This window comes from Schistocerca gregaria, chromosome 1 (assembly GCF_023897955.1).
Source record: "Schistocerca gregaria isolate iqSchGreg1 chromosome 1, iqSchGreg1.2, whole genome shotgun sequence".
NCBI classification, from domain to species: Eukaryota; Metazoa; Arthropoda; class Insecta; order Orthoptera; family Acrididae; genus Schistocerca; species Schistocerca gregaria.
In genome coordinates this window covers 1,069,698,711-1,069,716,522 of record NC_064920.1, presented here as the reverse complement: position 1 = coordinate 1,069,716,522, position 17,812 = coordinate 1,069,698,711, and positions in this window count along the sequence as shown.

Sequence of the window (17,812 nt, the reverse complement as noted above, 5' to 3'; positions counted from 1 at the left end):
ATCTCTTCGTGAATCACCCTGTAGAGACAGGAATTAGGTGATCATATGGTTCTAGCGACAATACTTAAGTAGAGAAACAGAGGTCCAAACTCAAACTTCGTCGCGCACTTTCATGACGAATACGGAACAACCAAAGTGGCAAAAATCGTAAAAATATAGGCTCCAAAATTTAGCAGTAATATTGTACAACACTGAATAAACAAGAAGCTTTTGAAATGTACATCTGGACCCGTAGTTTGAGAGCGTACTTTTTTGTTTGTTTTTCATTCCATACAAACGAGACTACAGCAGCTGGCATGCAAAAATTAACAGGAACTAGTGCATTTACCACAATCAGACTTTCATGGAGAAATATGATCTTCACTGTAAAGGAAGTAGGTCGAAGGCATTACACAAACCTTTAAGGGTGATGCCGAGATAGAGAACAAATTCATTCATGCTGGATGATCACACTAGAGTACAAATGCTTGAGCGCTGCCCCAGACTTCCAAAGGTCCGGTTAGGTACGGATATTGGAAGGGAAGGAAGGAAGATACAGAGTTAAAGCTACGTGTTCCTCCGTGTAACTATCACGACGATTGTTGAACGATCAATCGTTAGTTACCATTTTGCTCGGGACGTCTGCGATTTGATTTTTCACTAGTGTCGTATTTCCATTCGCAGTACGGCGTTCTAGCGATGGTTGATAAAATGAGTTTAAAGTTCAGTAAGCATAAAAGAGTGTCATTTGAAAGCCTTTTAATTGATGAGATGGAAGAGAACGAAATACTTTTCCAGATGTACGGGACGAAAAGAGCCAAAACACACCTTATGTTTGAGCTCAAAAATGAACATTCATTATCATCCATCTGTGCAAAGACAACAAAAAGTTGTCCGGATTTTTCTGCCCTTCTTTTGGGCAGTTTGACTTTGTTCTAGGATTAATAGAAGACGATATGTATAAAGAACCATACAACAGAAATCTGTACCCTGTAACACCATAAGAAAAACTTGCTATTACCTTGAGGTAAGTGCTATTGTTATTTACACTCTGAAATCCTGTTGTGTTGCATTTTTAAGACGTACACAACACGCTGGTACGAATCATCCCCAGCTGTCTTCTCCTACATCTGTTCCACCACTTCTTTTTTTTTTGGGGGGGGGGGGGGGGGGGGACAAAATGCCCGACGCCAAAGACTCATGGAGGGCCCAGGCACAAGTTCCTCAAGATTCGGATTTCCCAGGATGCTAAGCTGGCGAATATCAGACTGCTGTTCTAAAATAAATTTTGTGTCACATTATAAATAAAAGAACATTACACCAGCTCCAGCATAACCAACTAGCTCTTCCTAACTACTTCAATTTTATGAGTCCTACAGGCCAACTGTATACAGTTCTATTTCATGTTCACTGGTGAATGCACAATATTTTCTTTATGCATCATGTACTTCATGATTCGAGAATGCACGTTGTTTTGAAAATCCTGCCAAAACATTTCCATAATAAAAGTGCATGGCAACAGATGTGAAACGTCGGTATAATTTGGTAGGACTGACAACAGCATTAAAAGATAAGGACTTTCACATTCCGTGACAAGGTGACTTTACACCAAAAACAAGTACACAAAAAACATTTAGCATTTAAGAGGGATGATGTTTGGTTTTGTGGGGCGCTCAAATGCCCGGTCATCAGCGCCTGTACAAAGTCCCAATTTTCTTCACACTCCAACCTACCTTCTTCACGGGTGACGATGAATGACGAACAACCAGTCCCCAGGAATATATATATGGAAAAAAGAACATATTGACACCGGTGTGTCAGACCCACCATACTTGCTCCGGACACTGCGAGAGGGCTGTACAAGCAATGATCACACGCACGGCACAGCGGACACACCAGGAACCGCGATGTTGGTCGTCGAATGGCGCTAGCTGCGCAGCATTTGTGCACCGCCGCCGTCAGTGTCAGCCAGTTTGCCGTGGCATACGGAGCTCCATCGCAGTCTTTAACACTGGTAGCATGCCGCGACAGCGTGGACGTGAACCGTATGTGCAGTTGACGGACTTTGAGCGAGGGCGTATAGTGGGCATGCGGGAGGCCTGGTGGACGTACCGCCGAATTGCTCAACACGTGGGGCGTGAGGTCTCCACAGTACATCGATGTTGTCGCCAGTGGTCGGCGGAAGGCGCACGTTCCCGTCGACCTAGGACCGGACCGCAGCGACGCACGGATGCACGCCAAGACCGTAGGATCCTACGCAGTGCCGTAGGGGACCGCACCGCCACTTCCCAGCAAATTAGGGACACTGTTGCTCCTGGGGTATCGGCGAGGACCATTCGCAACGGTCTCCATGAAGCTGGGCTACGGTCCCGCACACCGTTAGGCCGTCTTCCGCTCACGCCCCAACATCGTGCAGCCCGCCTCCAGTGGTGTCGCGACAGGCGTGAATGGAGGGACGAATGGAGACGTGTCGTCTTCAGCGATGAGAGTCGCTTCTGCCTTGGTGCCAATGATGGTCGTATGCGTGTTTGGCGCCGTGCAGGTGAGCGCCACCATCAGGACTGCATACGACCGAGGCACACAGGGCCAACACCCGGCATCTCCTACACTGGCCGTACACCTCTGGTGATCGTCGAGGGGACACTGAATAGTGCACGGTACATCCAAAGCGTCATCGAACCCATCGTTCTACCATTCCTAGACCGGCAAGGGAACTTGCTGTTCCAACAGGACAATGCACGTCCGCATGTATCCCGTGCCACCCAACGTGCTCTAGAAGGTGTAAATCAACTACCCTGGCCAGCAAGATCTCCGGATCTGTCCCCCATTGAGCATGTTTGGGACTGGATGAAGCGTCGTCTCACGCGGTCTGCACGTCCAGCATGAACGCTGGTCCAACTGAGGCGCCAGGTGGAAATGGCATGGCAAGCCGTTTCACAGGACTACATCCAGCATCTCTACGATCGTCTCCATGGGAGAATAGCAGCCTGCATTGCTGCGAAAGGTGGATATACACTGTACTAGTGCCGACATTGTGCATGTTCTGTTGCCTGTCTCTATGTGCCTCTGGTTCTGTCAGTGTGATCATGTATTGTATCTGACCCCAGGAATGTGTCAATAAAGCTTCCCCTTCCTGGGACAATGAATTCACGGTGTTCTTATTTCAATTTCCAGGGGTATATATATATATATATATATATATATATATATATATATATATATATGTGTGTGTGTGTGTGTGTGTGTGTGTGTGTGTGTGTGTGTGTGTGTGTGTATAAACAGGACGTAAACTTTATTCAATTCAACGATATATAGTAGACATAAGGTATGTTTTAAAATCTATTACATTTCGCTTTCAGTTTTCCATTTACATAGTTATTTTGTTTTAATGGCATTTCTGTGTTAAGTTCGTTTGTTTCATTTCTAAAACGTTTTCCATTTGTATTTGAATTTTTGTAGAATTTGATCTTTCTTTTTATGCATATGTTATAATAATTGCCGGCCGAGGTGACCGAGCGGTTCTAGGCGCTACAGTCTGGACCCACGCGACCGCTACGGTCGCAGGTTCGAATCCTGCCTCGGGCATGGATGTGTGTGATGTCGTTAGGTTAGTTAGGTTTAAGTAGTTCTAAGTTCTAGGGGGCTGATGACCACAGCAGTTAAGTCCCATAGTGCTCAGAGCCATTTGAACCATTTTTTGTTACGATAGTTGACTTGACCATTTTTAATTATAAGTTTTTGGCAACGATAAATGTGAACAATATTTTTCTAATGTATCACAAAACACAAAGACATAGACTTGAAAACTGATTGTGTGCTTATTATTATTGACTTGATGTAAGAAGGGTAATTGTTGCTTTTACTTTAACTATTTTCAGAGGAGCAGTTGAACGGAATGGACAGTGTCTTGAAAGGAGGATATAAGATGAACATCAACAAAAGCAAATCGAGGATAATGGAATGTAGTAGAATTAACTCGGGCAATGGCAAGGAAAGCGTTTTTGAAGAAGAGAAATTTGTTAACATCGAGTATAGATTTAAGTGTCAGGAAGTCGTTTCTGAAAGTATTTGTATGGAGTGTAGCCATGTATGGAAGTGATACATTGGCGATAAATAGTTTGGACAAGAAGAGAATAGAAGCCTTTGAAATGTGGTGCTACAGAAGAATGCTGAAGATTAGATGGGTAGATCACGTAACTAATGAGGAGGTATTGAATAGAAACGGGGTGAAGAGGAGCTTGTGGCACAACTTGACTAAGAGAAGGGATTGGTTGGTAGGACATGTTCTGAGACATCGAGGGATCACAAATTTAGTATCGGAGTGTAGCGTGGAGGGTAAAATTCGTTGAGGGAGACCAAGAGATGAATACACTAAGCAGGTTCAGAAGGATGTAGGCTGCAGTACGTACTGGGAGATGAAGAAGCTTGCACAGGATAGAGCAGCATGGAGAGCTGCATCAAACCAGTGTCAGGACTGAAGACCACAACAATATTCCCAGCGAGGGCATTCACTGAACACAAACAAACACTGCACTTGACACTGAAAGAGAACTTCACCGCAGCACTTTGGCGGTTTTGCTGGGACAGCTGGCGGGCGTGGCGCTGGCTGCAGTGGTGAGTGGGGGCGGCAGTGGGCGCCGCAGTGGGCCGACGCCCCCCCCCCCCCCCCCCCCCCACCAGCTGGGCTCCGTCCGCGGTAGGGACGTCACCAGGCTGGCACGGCTCTCTTCAAGGCTTCTTCTGTGGCGACTCTGAGGAAGTTCGAGAATTCTGTTTTGTACCTTTTGGATTTCATGGCTTTATTGTTTTCCTGTCATAAATACGAGAGGTATCCCATGACATCTTCTCGTTTTGTTCTACACTCGTGCTCATAAAATAAGGATAATGCTGATACATGGTGAAATAACGCTTAGGTGGGCGGTATGCGGGTTTAAATCACCTCGGGTTATGACCATGCGGTGCATTTGACCTGCGGTCGTCGCACGGTGGCGCTGGCAGCAGTCCACATAGGCACAGGTGTGTTGGTGCATGTCAGAGTGCAGTGCAGCGAGTAAGTGTGCAGACGTTTTCAGACGTGCTAATGGTGGCTGTGTGTTGAAAATGGCTCAAAGAACACATATTGATGAGGGGTAGAATTCTAGGGCGACCGGAGGCTGGTCAAACACAGAAGGTCGTAGCACTGGCCATCCGCGTGGTCTCAAGATTATAGCAATGATTCCAACAGACAGGAAACGTGTCCAGACGATACAGTACGAGACGTCCACAGTGTACAACACCACAAGAAGACCAATATCTCACCATCAGTGCCCACAGACGGCCACGGAGTACTGCAGGTAGCCTTGCTCGGGACCTTACCGCAGCCACTGGAAGATTTGTCTCCAGACAGACAGTGTACAGACGACTGAACAGATATGATTTATTCGCCCGGAGACCTGCAAGGTGCATTCCACTGACCCCTGGTCACAGGAGGGCCTGTAAAGCCTGGTGTCGACAACACAGTACATGATCTTTGGTACATTGGTCCCAGGTTATGTTCACAGATGAGTCCAGGTATAGTCTGAACAGTGATTCTCGCTGGGTTTTCATCTTGCGTGAACCAGGAACCAGATACCAACCCCCTTAATATCCTTGAAAGGGACCTGTATGGAGGTCGTGGTTTTATAGTGAGGGTTGGGATTATGACTGGTGCACATACACCCCTGCATGTCTTTGACAGAGGAACTGTAACAGGTCAGGTGTATCGGGACGTCATTTTACACCAGTATGTGCGCCTTTTCAGGGGTGCAGTGGCTCCCACCTCACTCCTGATGGATGACAACACACGGCCCCACCGACCTGCCATCGTGGGGGAGTACCTTGAAAGAGAAGATATCAGGCGAATGGAGTGGCCTGCCGTTCTCCAGACCTAAACCACATCGAGCACGTCTGGGATGCTCTCGGTCGACCTATCGCTGCACGTCTTCAAACCCCTACGACTCTTCAGGGGCTCCGACAGGCACTGGTACAAGAATGGTAGGCAATACCCCAGCAGCTGCGCGACCACCTGATCCAGAGTATACCAACCCACTGTGCGGTCTGTGTAAGTGTGCATGGTGATCATATCCCATATTGATGTCGGGGTACATGCGTTGGAAACAGTGGCGTTTTGTAGCATATGTGTTTCGGGACGGTTTTCTCAACTTATCACCAATACCATTCACTTACAGATCTGTGTCGTGTGCTTTCCCTATGTGCCTATGCTATTAGCGCCAGTTTTGTGTTGTGCCACGTTGTGTGGCACCACATTCTGCAATTATCATTAATTTATGAGCATGAGTGTATTATTGCATACACTGTTTGGCCTAAAATCCATGTGGTGGTTTGTTTCTTTGATCTGGGGAATTGGTTTATGTCCTGGACGTTTAATAGTTCGATATTTATTCTTTCAGGTGTAGTTATTTTTATCAGTGCCAGCAGTATTGCGTATCTCCCATATTTGTTTCATTTCTCCGCTTTCGAAACGATGTTCCAAGGTGTCGTTTGCATTACAGATCTGACATTTTCCTGATGGTCTTAGGTGAACTGCTGCTAACATTTCATTTGTGGGTACAGTGTTGTTTATTGCTTTGTACCACGTCGCTCTGACATTCGTATTGACCGCGCTTTCGTGTAGGTTGAGTCACACTTGTCTCAATTTGTGCGCGGTTTCTCTGATTCAGTCTTGTTCCGTTTCGCTTCTCCTCTCAGTTCCGCGTAGAACTTTTTGGTCGTCCTCGTTCTTGGGTCTTGTGCTGAGTCTAGTACGTTCGCTTTTTGGACAAAGTATTCTCTGAGGTATTTTAGTTTGTAGGGTACTGTTGATATGTTTACTGGTGCTTTTTCTGAGGCTGGCCGATACTTGTTTATCAGGGAGACTTTGAGGCTGTTTGGGTTCTTCTCTGCTTTGGTGTTCTTGCGGTGAATGAGCAGTGCGGCACATTTTCTCTGGACGTCTGTCAGGCCTATTCCTTCGTGGATGCCTAGCGTGCACGTGGAGCGCTGCACTTTGAAAATTTCCCGGCGCCAGAGGAGGTAATGTATTGCTCCTTCAATGGATCTTGCTATTTCCTTTGGCGGGTAGGGCACGTACGCGAGGAACCATACTTTGGACAGGAGTTGCTCGTTAATGAACCTCGCTTTCTGGAACAGGTCCAGCTCTCTATTGCCATTCATTCTGGCGAGACCTCTTATCGTGTGCAACACTTCCCTCCAATTTTGCGCCACCATTTCTATTGGGCACGAGTATAGTTTCAGCCCTAGGCACTTGAGGTTTCGACAGTCTTATACCAGGAGACCACAAGACGAAAGGTCCTGTTGCATACTTAATTCGATCAACACTTGTGAATCATTCAGTTTCTATCAGTGAATGCCGAGGAAAAGTTTGTGATAACGGAGGTAATAAGAGGTAATAACAGACGGTCTCATAAAGGAGTTAAGGCACATTTTCTTCAGAAAGAACCTCTTGCAAAATTTTCTCTGTGTGCTAGTTATACTCTTATTTGGGTTTCATACAGCCAAAGAGTCGTGAAGTAGATACTTTTTTCGTAGTGATTCACCTTCTTCAGCAGCAGTACTCAACGATAGCAAATTCTGAAACAGTGTTGGAAATTATTTATATTCGATGTTTAATACTCATTTGAGTGCTCAAATTGACGCTGAAATACCAGTTGCAGCACATGTAGAAAGATTGTCATTGCTATTGGAACTCCCAGTAAGCTCTCATTTCAGTTTCCAGCCTTGTTATTGTATGTAATGTTTTGCTCGTTGCTGTAGAGCAGGTGTTAATTTGTTTACGTGTTTGGCCAAACATTTGAAACAAGTTCGTCAACATCCTATCGTCTACAAACAATGCCCTCACAATTTCATTTCATTCAGATTGATTCTTTTCTAGAATGTCTGCATTTTTTCTACTGTTTGATTTTTTGCACTGTGTGTATTGTATTTTTTACAAGAAGACGGAATGGCATTGTAGTCGGCGTCATTGTTAGGGTTTGCATCGGCGAGTTAAGCGTTGGTGTTAAGGTTTGCATCAGTGAAATTTGCTCATCACCTAGACCAGGTGAATCTACTTCCTTCCCTTGTGACAGATTGAGATTGGTGAAGCTTCTGAAACGAAACCATGTGCAATAAATGTCATCTATAATAGTTTTAGGATATATTTATTTTGAAAACGTTTACACACCCATAACGTTCTTCAGATGTTCTTAGGCTAGGGTGACCAAATTATTTTCGGTGAAAACCGGGACACATTCTCCCGGGTGCCAATGGACACCTCATTCCACATGTACCCAGGTTTCTTTATTTTAAATCATAAAGTTTTGATAATACCTTTTGTTAACCCGATTATTATAACTAATAAGAGGATACAAAAGATTGATATAATCTAGATTATCTGTATACTTAATGACATTTAATAAACGTATACAGTAATAAAGAAATGATTACGATTTTACAAAATTTTACAGCCATTCATCTATTAATCAATTAATATTAACATGAGCTTTAATATTACTGAGCACTTGTAGATGGAATTGACCGTCCTTGGAGAAAAGGGTATTCTTCACTGCCTCCAGCCTTCTTGATCATGTCTTTGTTCTTTGAGACACAGTGATAAAACTCGGCACAATCCATTTTGTAGTTGTACAGGATCTGCAGGATTGCTTCAAGAGAGTCCACCTCCATTCTGTTTCTTTCATCAGTCCACTGGATATTTATGAACGAAAATATTCTTTCCACATTGGCATTATGGTCTGGGATTGCAAATAAATTCCTTGCAGTTATTACTAACTCAGAGTAATGCTGAAGACAGCCACAGCTTAAAAAAAAAAAAACTCACCCACTTCTCATGACATTCCAATGGTGGTTTTTTTCATCATTCCACTTGTGAAGACTTTCTTCAACAAAATTTGTCACTATGCCGAACTGATGAAAGAGAATGGAATCTTCGATTTCAATCTCTTTACTCTTCAATAAGAAACTGTCTCTTCAACACTTCCCCATTTTGTCACTCTCTTGAGTAACATCCAGTCAAACACCGACGATGAGGGCAAATATGACGCGCTCCACGTGCTGAGATATTCTACATAAGGGTCATAAAACTTGTTAACTTCTTCTCTAAAGCTCCTTTCCGCTGCTTCTGACACTTCTGCTCTTTTAAGGACAGATTTAACATTAAAAGAAATGAACTGCTGTTCTCTCCAGAGTATTTTTCAAAACATAATTTACCTTTCCTCCCCCCCATGAACCATGGACCTTGCCGTTGGTGGGGAGGCTTGCGTGCCTCAGCGATACAGATAGCCGTACCGTAGGTGCAACCACAACGGAGGGGTATCTGTTGAGAGGCCAGACAAACATGTGGTTCCTGAAGAGGGGCAGCAGCCTTTTCAGTATTTGCAGGGGCAACAGTCTGGATGATTGACTGATCTGGCCTTGTAACAATAACCAAAACAGCCTTGCTGTGCTGGTACTGCGAACGGCTGAAAGCAAGGGGAAACTACAGCCGTAATTTTTCCCGAGGGCATGCAGCTTTATTGTATGGCATGGAGAGCTGCATCAAACCAGTTTCAGGACTGAAGACCACAACAACAACAACAATTTACCTTTATTACACTTTTCGTGGTTCCCTCAATTTCCTTTATCCCATGGTGCAAAGTGCTAAGCTGACTGTAAATGAACCATAAGTAAGCTTCACTTAAAGGGTTACTGAAAAACTGAACCAATATTTTGGGGGTTTTGTCTTTATTTAGGAAAAAATCTTTTAACGGTTCAAACAGGTGGATTACTCTTTCAACTGCTGGAAACAGTGATAACCAGCGAGTTTTCGAGTGACACATTACATTCATATATTCAGTTCCCACATAATCACAGACCTCCTTAAGCCTCTCTGTTCTAACAGTATATATGTAAAAGTGTCAGTCTACCTTCATGACGATAGTTTCTACATCACAGCTTAAACTGTCAGCAGATGTCTGCACGCTGTTGTGTAAAACATGTGCAGGACACCCTATTCCTTCATTGTTTTCATGCAATGTTGCCTTTTATTTGGTAAATACATTGCATTTGCCTTGTCTTTTTAAACCATCAAAGTTTTTGTTGGTGTTGTCTCCACAAAATGCCACACATTTATTTTTCTCAAGATCAAACATTTCGATAGTATTCATACAAAATCTTGAAATTTTGTCAGACGTTTCATTAGGTAGGGAACTCACCTTCAAAAGTTTGGTCTGAATTCCCTGATTAATATCGAAAAACTGAACAACAAACGGAAATATTTTAGTGGTCTTATGATTGCTGGCATCAGTGGATATCCCGTAGAAAGAAGATTTTTTGATGTATTCAAGGCTTTCCTTTACACTCTGGGGAGCTTTAACTCCTTTCACTAAGGCTGACACTTTAGTTCTTGCTGAACTAAACTTTTTTGCAGTGGAAGAATCATCAAACATAATACTGTTAAGCTAATTAGTACAATCACTAGATCTATAAGTTTGGTGATGTTTTACCGTGTGGTAGGCTAGTGTAAGCTCGGCTGCTCGAACTCTCGTCCTTCACTTGACTGATGTTTCACAAAATAATTTTGTAGAGTTTTACTGCAGCTCGGTGCACGGTATCTGTTAATGTGTTTCTTTGACCTGATGTGATCAACTATGCCGGAACGTTCACCATGACTTATACTAATAAAACAGTTACATACGGAACACTCTGCTTCGTAATCAAAACGACCTTTCTTAATGAAATTCCATTCCTTGGAATAACAGTCACTGAACTTGCAGGCACGTTTCGGCATTGCGTTTCAAAGTACTGCAGCAATAATACCACTAATATGTGATAAACTATTGTAGTTTGTCTGACAAAACATCAACTACTACAGTGTTCTGACAATGAGTGTGTGAGTAAGTGGCTAAAATATATTAATTTCTTGTGTTGTATTTCCTTTAATACAGCAAAATACCAAAAATTTGAGAAAGTTTCACGAAATGTATTTAAAAACTGAATTCCGGAACTTTTGAGCGTCCCGAAACAAATTTTCGGAACACCGGAACACAGGGATGAAAACCGTGACAATCCGGTTTTCCGGGACGTTTGGTCACTCTATCTTAGGCATGATAATTATTCCCCTTTTTTGTTGTAGTAGCTGCCGAACCGGTGTTCTTTCTTTTTTTCCAACATATGGGTCTTTTATGTTTCTTGAGCGATTTTTGTATTGACCAATTGCAAACTAATTTATAATAAGTAAATAATTCAAATTGCCAATTTAGAATTAATAACCGATATTAAAGTAATAAGTAATGATGATTTGCTCGTTCTTATTTCCAAGTATTTAGCAACTGGCGGATGCCTCCATTCGCTACAATTTCAATTTCGACTAAGTGCTAAGTGAAAGTAGTATAATCATAAAACACACATTAGCAGCACTCAAGAAGGCGTTATTGTCATTAATACTGCCACCACTGACTCAAGAAGACGTGAAAAGTGAAGCAAACGAATTTGTGTTGAATTGGGATTTTCCCCACAGTTCAGGACCCATTTATGTAAAACATATGCCCGAAAAATTCCTATCTTTTTCATAAATACAAAGGGTTTTTCTCAATAGTGCTTCTGGCTGTTCTCGACACAAATTGTAAATTCGTTTATATCAACAGGGGATCCTGGGGAAAAGAAGGTATGCAGGAATTTTCGAACGGTCTGTGGGAAGGATGTTATGTAATGGAGCTCTGCTTCCACGCCAACTCCGACGTGATTTTACCTCACGTGCTCGTTGGTGATGATGCTTTCCGCTTGCATCAAAACATATTGAAACTTAACTTGCGAGGAATTGCGATCAGTGGTAACTCTTAAGTTGTATTTAATTACAGACTGTGCCTTGCTCGCCGAACTTTTGAAAATGCATTCGGCTTATTAGCACAAGTTTTTCGTATTTCTTGTACTCCAATAAATTTACTCCCCGAAATCGTCGGCGATGCTGTAACAGTTTCCTGCTGCTTACAAAACTTACTGAGGGGTGCTTGTATAGCAAAAATTGGATCTTCTTTTCATGAATCAGATTCTTCGCAAAATTCAACCACAAGACAATCTGATTAGTTAGAAAAGAGCTCGTGAGTATGCTAATATTGAAGGATTGGAAGTAAGAGGTTTATTTACTGCATTTTTGAGCCCCAGTGGGAGGTTAGGCTCGCAAGATCAACAAGTTAATAGAACGGACAGAAATTAATTGCGTTACTATTATTTTTTCCCTTCTGTTATTGCAATATGAAAAAGTTTGGTCCACTTATTTCAGTTACCAACAAAATGTCACGAATGTTTTAAAACTGCCTTATTATTATTATTATTATTATTTCCTACTCTGTACACGAATTGTACATTTCATACTATAGTTACAGAAATGATTAAAACTTCTTTCATTATATGGTGCCTTTTCGTCAAAAATGGTACTGGTATTTAGATAACAGAGAACAACTTACTTGGTTTTGTAACTTAATTAGCAATCTCAGCCCATATATTGCCCTTGACATTTTGATCTTTATAGAGGCATTTGACAGCTGCCATTCACCACTTACACGAGATTTTCATCATAGGCTGCGTTCACACTGCCGAACGGGCCGGGCCGGGATGATGCGTGCTGGCTTAGCTCGTGCCTAGCCAGAGCTCAGGCCGCCGTGTAGTGTATTCACATGCGCGCCGCGCCGAGCCGTGACGGCGAAATGGGGGAAAATCCACTTCTCTGATTTTCATGTTTTAAAAATTCTTAGCGGTATATAGGACTTCGCCACATCGTTTTATGAACTAATTTTTTCCTAAAAAGCGTTACGTCCCTCGTGAAAAAAGAAAAAGTCTACTTTTCGTTTCGCGTGATTTCTTAGTTTCGTAACGCTTTCCAACCGATTTTGAAGAAAGTATGCGGCTAAAAAATCTGATTTTTGTACACGTGGTAGTGTAACATCTTAGCTTCGTATTGAATCATTTATCTTTGCATATTTCTTAACAGTCATTGTGAAATGATGCTATTTGTCAACGTTGTGCACTTGATTTACAAATCTTGTACCGAAAAAGTAATGTAGCGGGTAGCTTACTGTTAGATACGTTTTAGACCATACATTGTTGTGAATGAAATGTAGCTAAAAGTACCAAAAAGTTTTTGAAATGATAATGATACTGATATCTGTCTCTGGTCTGAAGTAATGCGAGCTATTCAGTGGCGTCAGTGCCGCGTCCGCAAGAACGGAGTTCACGCGGTTACAGCTTGGTTTAGTGTAGTCATATAGTGCAGGACAGAAAAAAACTAATTACTAGTGATCAGCACAGACCTAGTGTCGGTCCCTCGTATTATTTTAATGGTCTCATTGCCTAGAGAAATCCAAATGTATCAGAATTTTTCTCTCGGCTACTGGACAATCATCTGCTATGCTTATATAATTGGCCACACGTTGCATCACAAAAGACAAACAATTGTTTGTCATCAACATCCTACAATTAGTATAATGTACATTTGGTATTTCGAACTAAAAGATAAGAGTATATTAATCTAAGATGAGATCTTGCTCCTGATGCATTGTAATAAAAGCTTGCAACATTCTACATGATTTCTTTCTAGTTGCATATAATAAACAGCAGATTTTTAAAAATATAAATACATTTACAGATGTTTCTATATCTAAGTTTGACTAAGGCGCAAAAAGTTCATTTTTTTGTATTATCGCTTTTGCAGTTCACATAAGTGTAGTACCGCAAGCTGTAAATAATTACATTCTTTAGATCGACCCTATCTCCACTTAGAAAGATCTGTGGATAGCTCTTACAAGTAGTCTATTTTAGGAAATGAATGCAATGACACCAAGGCTGAGTGGGACAGCGTTTCAATCAACGCTTTGCTGGATCATTTGACGACGAAATGATTAAGTTATCGTTTTCTGCAAGGTGCTGCCATTTCGATTTTTCTACTGTAACTGAAAGAAAATGCGCGGATTCAGCATATCCTCAAGCACAGCAGAACAGGTAAATGAATTATTGTCGATTGATGTGTTGGATTCTCGTCTAGTTCAAAGCATTGTAAAGGATGAGATGTGTGTGTCACTGTTAGCTTCTGTGTATTTTTTCCCCTTGGTGGTCTTGTCCCCAGCGGCAAAGGGATCTTAATTCATTAGCAGCTGAAGGTCGAAGATAACACAGGTGCAGCCAGAAGTTTTTGACCACTATCCAATTAGAACCGTCTTATGTAACAATGATTTCATTGTTATCTTAGTTATGTTTTCACATTATGGTGTCTCGTCAGTTTTTGAGCACATTGTAATAGGGTGGACATTGGCTCTCCCAAAGAATAACGACTGGCATTTAGGTTTTTAATTACAATAATATAGAACGTTCCAGAAAAACTTTTATTTATATTGCAGATTGAGTAATAACATGTATCACTATCAAAGAACATTTCAGACAACAATTACAAAACGGAATACAGTTTAACATTAATATAATACAAAAAGCAAAGTTGTCTGTAATGAAGAAGAAAGTTGAATTAGCGCAGTCATTGTTTTGAAGAACCTGGCACTGCACTCACTGCCTCCAATTCATTATAAACAAGCTCTTGTATTTTAAGTTTCACAAACATTTGCCGCTGAACTGGAAGTGAGTTTATTGCATTCCTGAGACTCATCAGGAAGTGGTATGTATCACCGTTTCGGGTCATGTCTTGGTGTTCCTCCATCACAGCTAATTTGTCCTTTTCGAGCTTTAAACGTAAATTTTCCTCACTGTGAAACGTGAGGTAGCATCTTAAAATAAAAGACGTGTGCAGTCACACTTCAGAAGCCGTAGTGCTGCTCCACAGGCTCGCGCTTGCGGTCGGCTCGGGATGTCGCCGGCTCGTCTCCGGGAGGTTCACGCCGTGTCGGCGCGGCCCGGCCGCCAGTGTGAACGCCGCAGTTCAAAACCATGTGTTTGATATCAAAGCGGGCGTTGCTCCGGCCAGGCGCGGCTCGCCCCGGCCGGCAGTGTGAAAGCAGCCACGCCGGGGATAACCCGGACAAACCTAACTTCTTAGACTGTCCGGGGTAATGTCCCAGGTTTTGCAAAAGCACTGCCAGAGAAACATAGTACTCCCTTTTGGAGGTTTCCAGTTCACTCAAGACTTATTGTTGCAACAGTGCATATGGCGTTCGTGAAATGATTACATTTACAGATCAGTAACACACGTAGTTCAGGGATACCAGGTATCGATCGATGCTGAAACACACATAGGCTCCAGGGTGGCAATGCAGGCGCAGACTCTAGCATTCAGTCAACAGATACAGATGTCGAATATTGTCCTAGGATAAGTGCCGGCATCTCGTGGTCGTGCTGTAGCGTTCTCGCTTCCCACGCCCGGGTTCCCGGGTTCGATTCCCGGCGGGGTCAGGGATTTTCTCTGCCTCGTGATGGCAGGGTGTTGTGTGGTGTCCTTACGTTAGTTAGGTTTAAGTAGTTCTAAGTTCTAGGGGACTGATGACTTAAGTGCTCAGAGCCACTTGAACCTAGGATACGTTATGCCACGCCTACTCTACCTGTTCGCGTAGTTATATAAGAGTTGTCGCTTGACGATTCACTTCTCGACCCATCATTTTTTATTTTTATCTTTTTTTGTTTGTTTATTTGGCCTTTGAGTGTGTACCCAATTTAGCCATCGGCAACACATAGTGACAAATGCAGAAATTCATATTTACAAGAATAAAAAGCTTAACTGTGACAGGTTTGTACATAATGTTTTAAAAATTGAATTGAACTGAATTGGAAAATAATTAAAAGTGTCTTGGCTTACAATTCACACCAATTCTGAAATATCTTCATCAGCAAGACATATTTATAATTCATGTACACCATTAAAACCTACAGATTGTGACCAGTACTCTTGATGAAGTTAACTATCACTTTATACAGACGAACGACACAAAAGAAAAGAAGCTGATTGAGGAAGATGGTAGCCCATACTCAGCAATGTCTCCAGAAAGACCAACCGTTCACAGACAAATTTGAGGCACATAAATAAGATGTGGTTGACATCAGCTTCCGACTCAGGATCACACTCACATGCTCGTGAACTGTAAACGTTGATCCGATGTAGATGTTGTGGGAAAGAGGCATGCTTGAAGCGGAGTCTTATGATGGTAGAAATCGTGGATCGATCCAGATGTGTCCTCATGAACCACGGCTGTGAAGGAATCCGAGGTTGTAGCACTGCATAATAACCGCCTTTTGTCTGTTGAGAAACGTTCCACATTTCCTGCCATTGTTGTCTTGTGCGATCCTTGACTTCACACAAGTAGTTTGTATAAGGAAGGTGCAGATCCAGGACGTTGCCTAAGGTTGCCGCTTGTTTGGCTAATGCATCAACTTCATCATTATAGATAATACCAGAGTGGGCAGGTACCCACAACAAATGGATCGTCCGGCCCGTGCGTGTGCTGCGAATATATTCAGATATCACATCCAAGATATAACTGTTGGTTGTTTTGTTCCATCGACTGCACTGAATGTTTTTAAGAACGCTTTGCGAGTCAGATACTATCTATATCTTGGGGAAGGAAGTGCTGGAGCCAAACTTACGTGCATCCAAAACTGCCACTGTCTCCGCCGTAAAAATGGAAGTGCTCGTAGGCAGTTTGAAGGTTTTGCGGATCTGGATCTGAGGGCAGAAAAAAGCGCATCCTGTACACTCTTCTTGCGGAATTTTGGAGCCATCGGTTCATACACTGAGAAAACCCGGCCATTGTGCTTGAACGAGACGGTTGAAGCCAACGTTGACATAAGTACTGTCCAGCCAGGTAGTACATGAATAATGGACTGGGATCTGGGAGCAGAGCGTTTGAAGATCATATTCAAAAACAGGTAGATGCGCTGAACGCGTATAGAATGTATGACAGGTGACCATAGTTGGCACTTTATTCCTTCTGTGGGATGCAATCCACAGTCGATAAATGCAGTCTCTACTTTGATAGACGGAACTGTCCATAATGGCCATGCCTTGAATGTAGAGTTTGTCCGATAACATTTGGCGCCTAATGCTCAAGGGCTTCTATTAAAAGGGCGTTGGTGGGCGTCGATCGCATGGCTCCAAGACAGGTACGAATGGCTCTATATTGAAGAGTATCTAATTTGGAGAGATGAATCTTTGACGCGGTGTGGTAGAATTGACAGCCATAGCCTAACCGAGATCGAATTATCCCTCGGTACATGGTGAGTACAACACTCTGGTGCGCTCCCCACCAGACACGAGTGAGTGATCTGATTACATTTAAACCTTCTTCACACTTGGTAAGGGTGGATCGGATGTGGGGCGCCCAGCTTAACCGAGAGTCAAAAATCGTCCCCAGAAATCGAACGTGAGATTTTATTTGGAAGGTGTACTTGCCACAGGTAATGTGATCTTCAGTGCGAGCTGTCGTCGGCTTGGAGAAGGGAACGACTGCTGATTTCTCAGACGAGATCTCCAGCCCATTGATAGAGAGCCACTCGTCGATGTGTGCGACGGTTGTGGTTAATGCCGTTTTGGCCTGAAGATATGAAGCAGCAGTAGAATATACACATATATCATCAGCATACTGTAGGATTTTTGTGGGGGGAGTAATTATGCGTTCTAGGTCGTGCGTATATAGAGTATACAGGAGATGACTTAAAATTGCACCTTGCGGCAAGCCCTGGGAGACATAAAAAGGTCCGATCGCGGTGCCTTTGAAACGGACGTAGATCCTTCTTTAGTAATCAGGGTACTGATACCGTAGATCATCCGTGAAGGAATTCCGAATTCTGCCAGCTTGTCCAAGAGTATCCGTATTTGTACGTGATCATATGC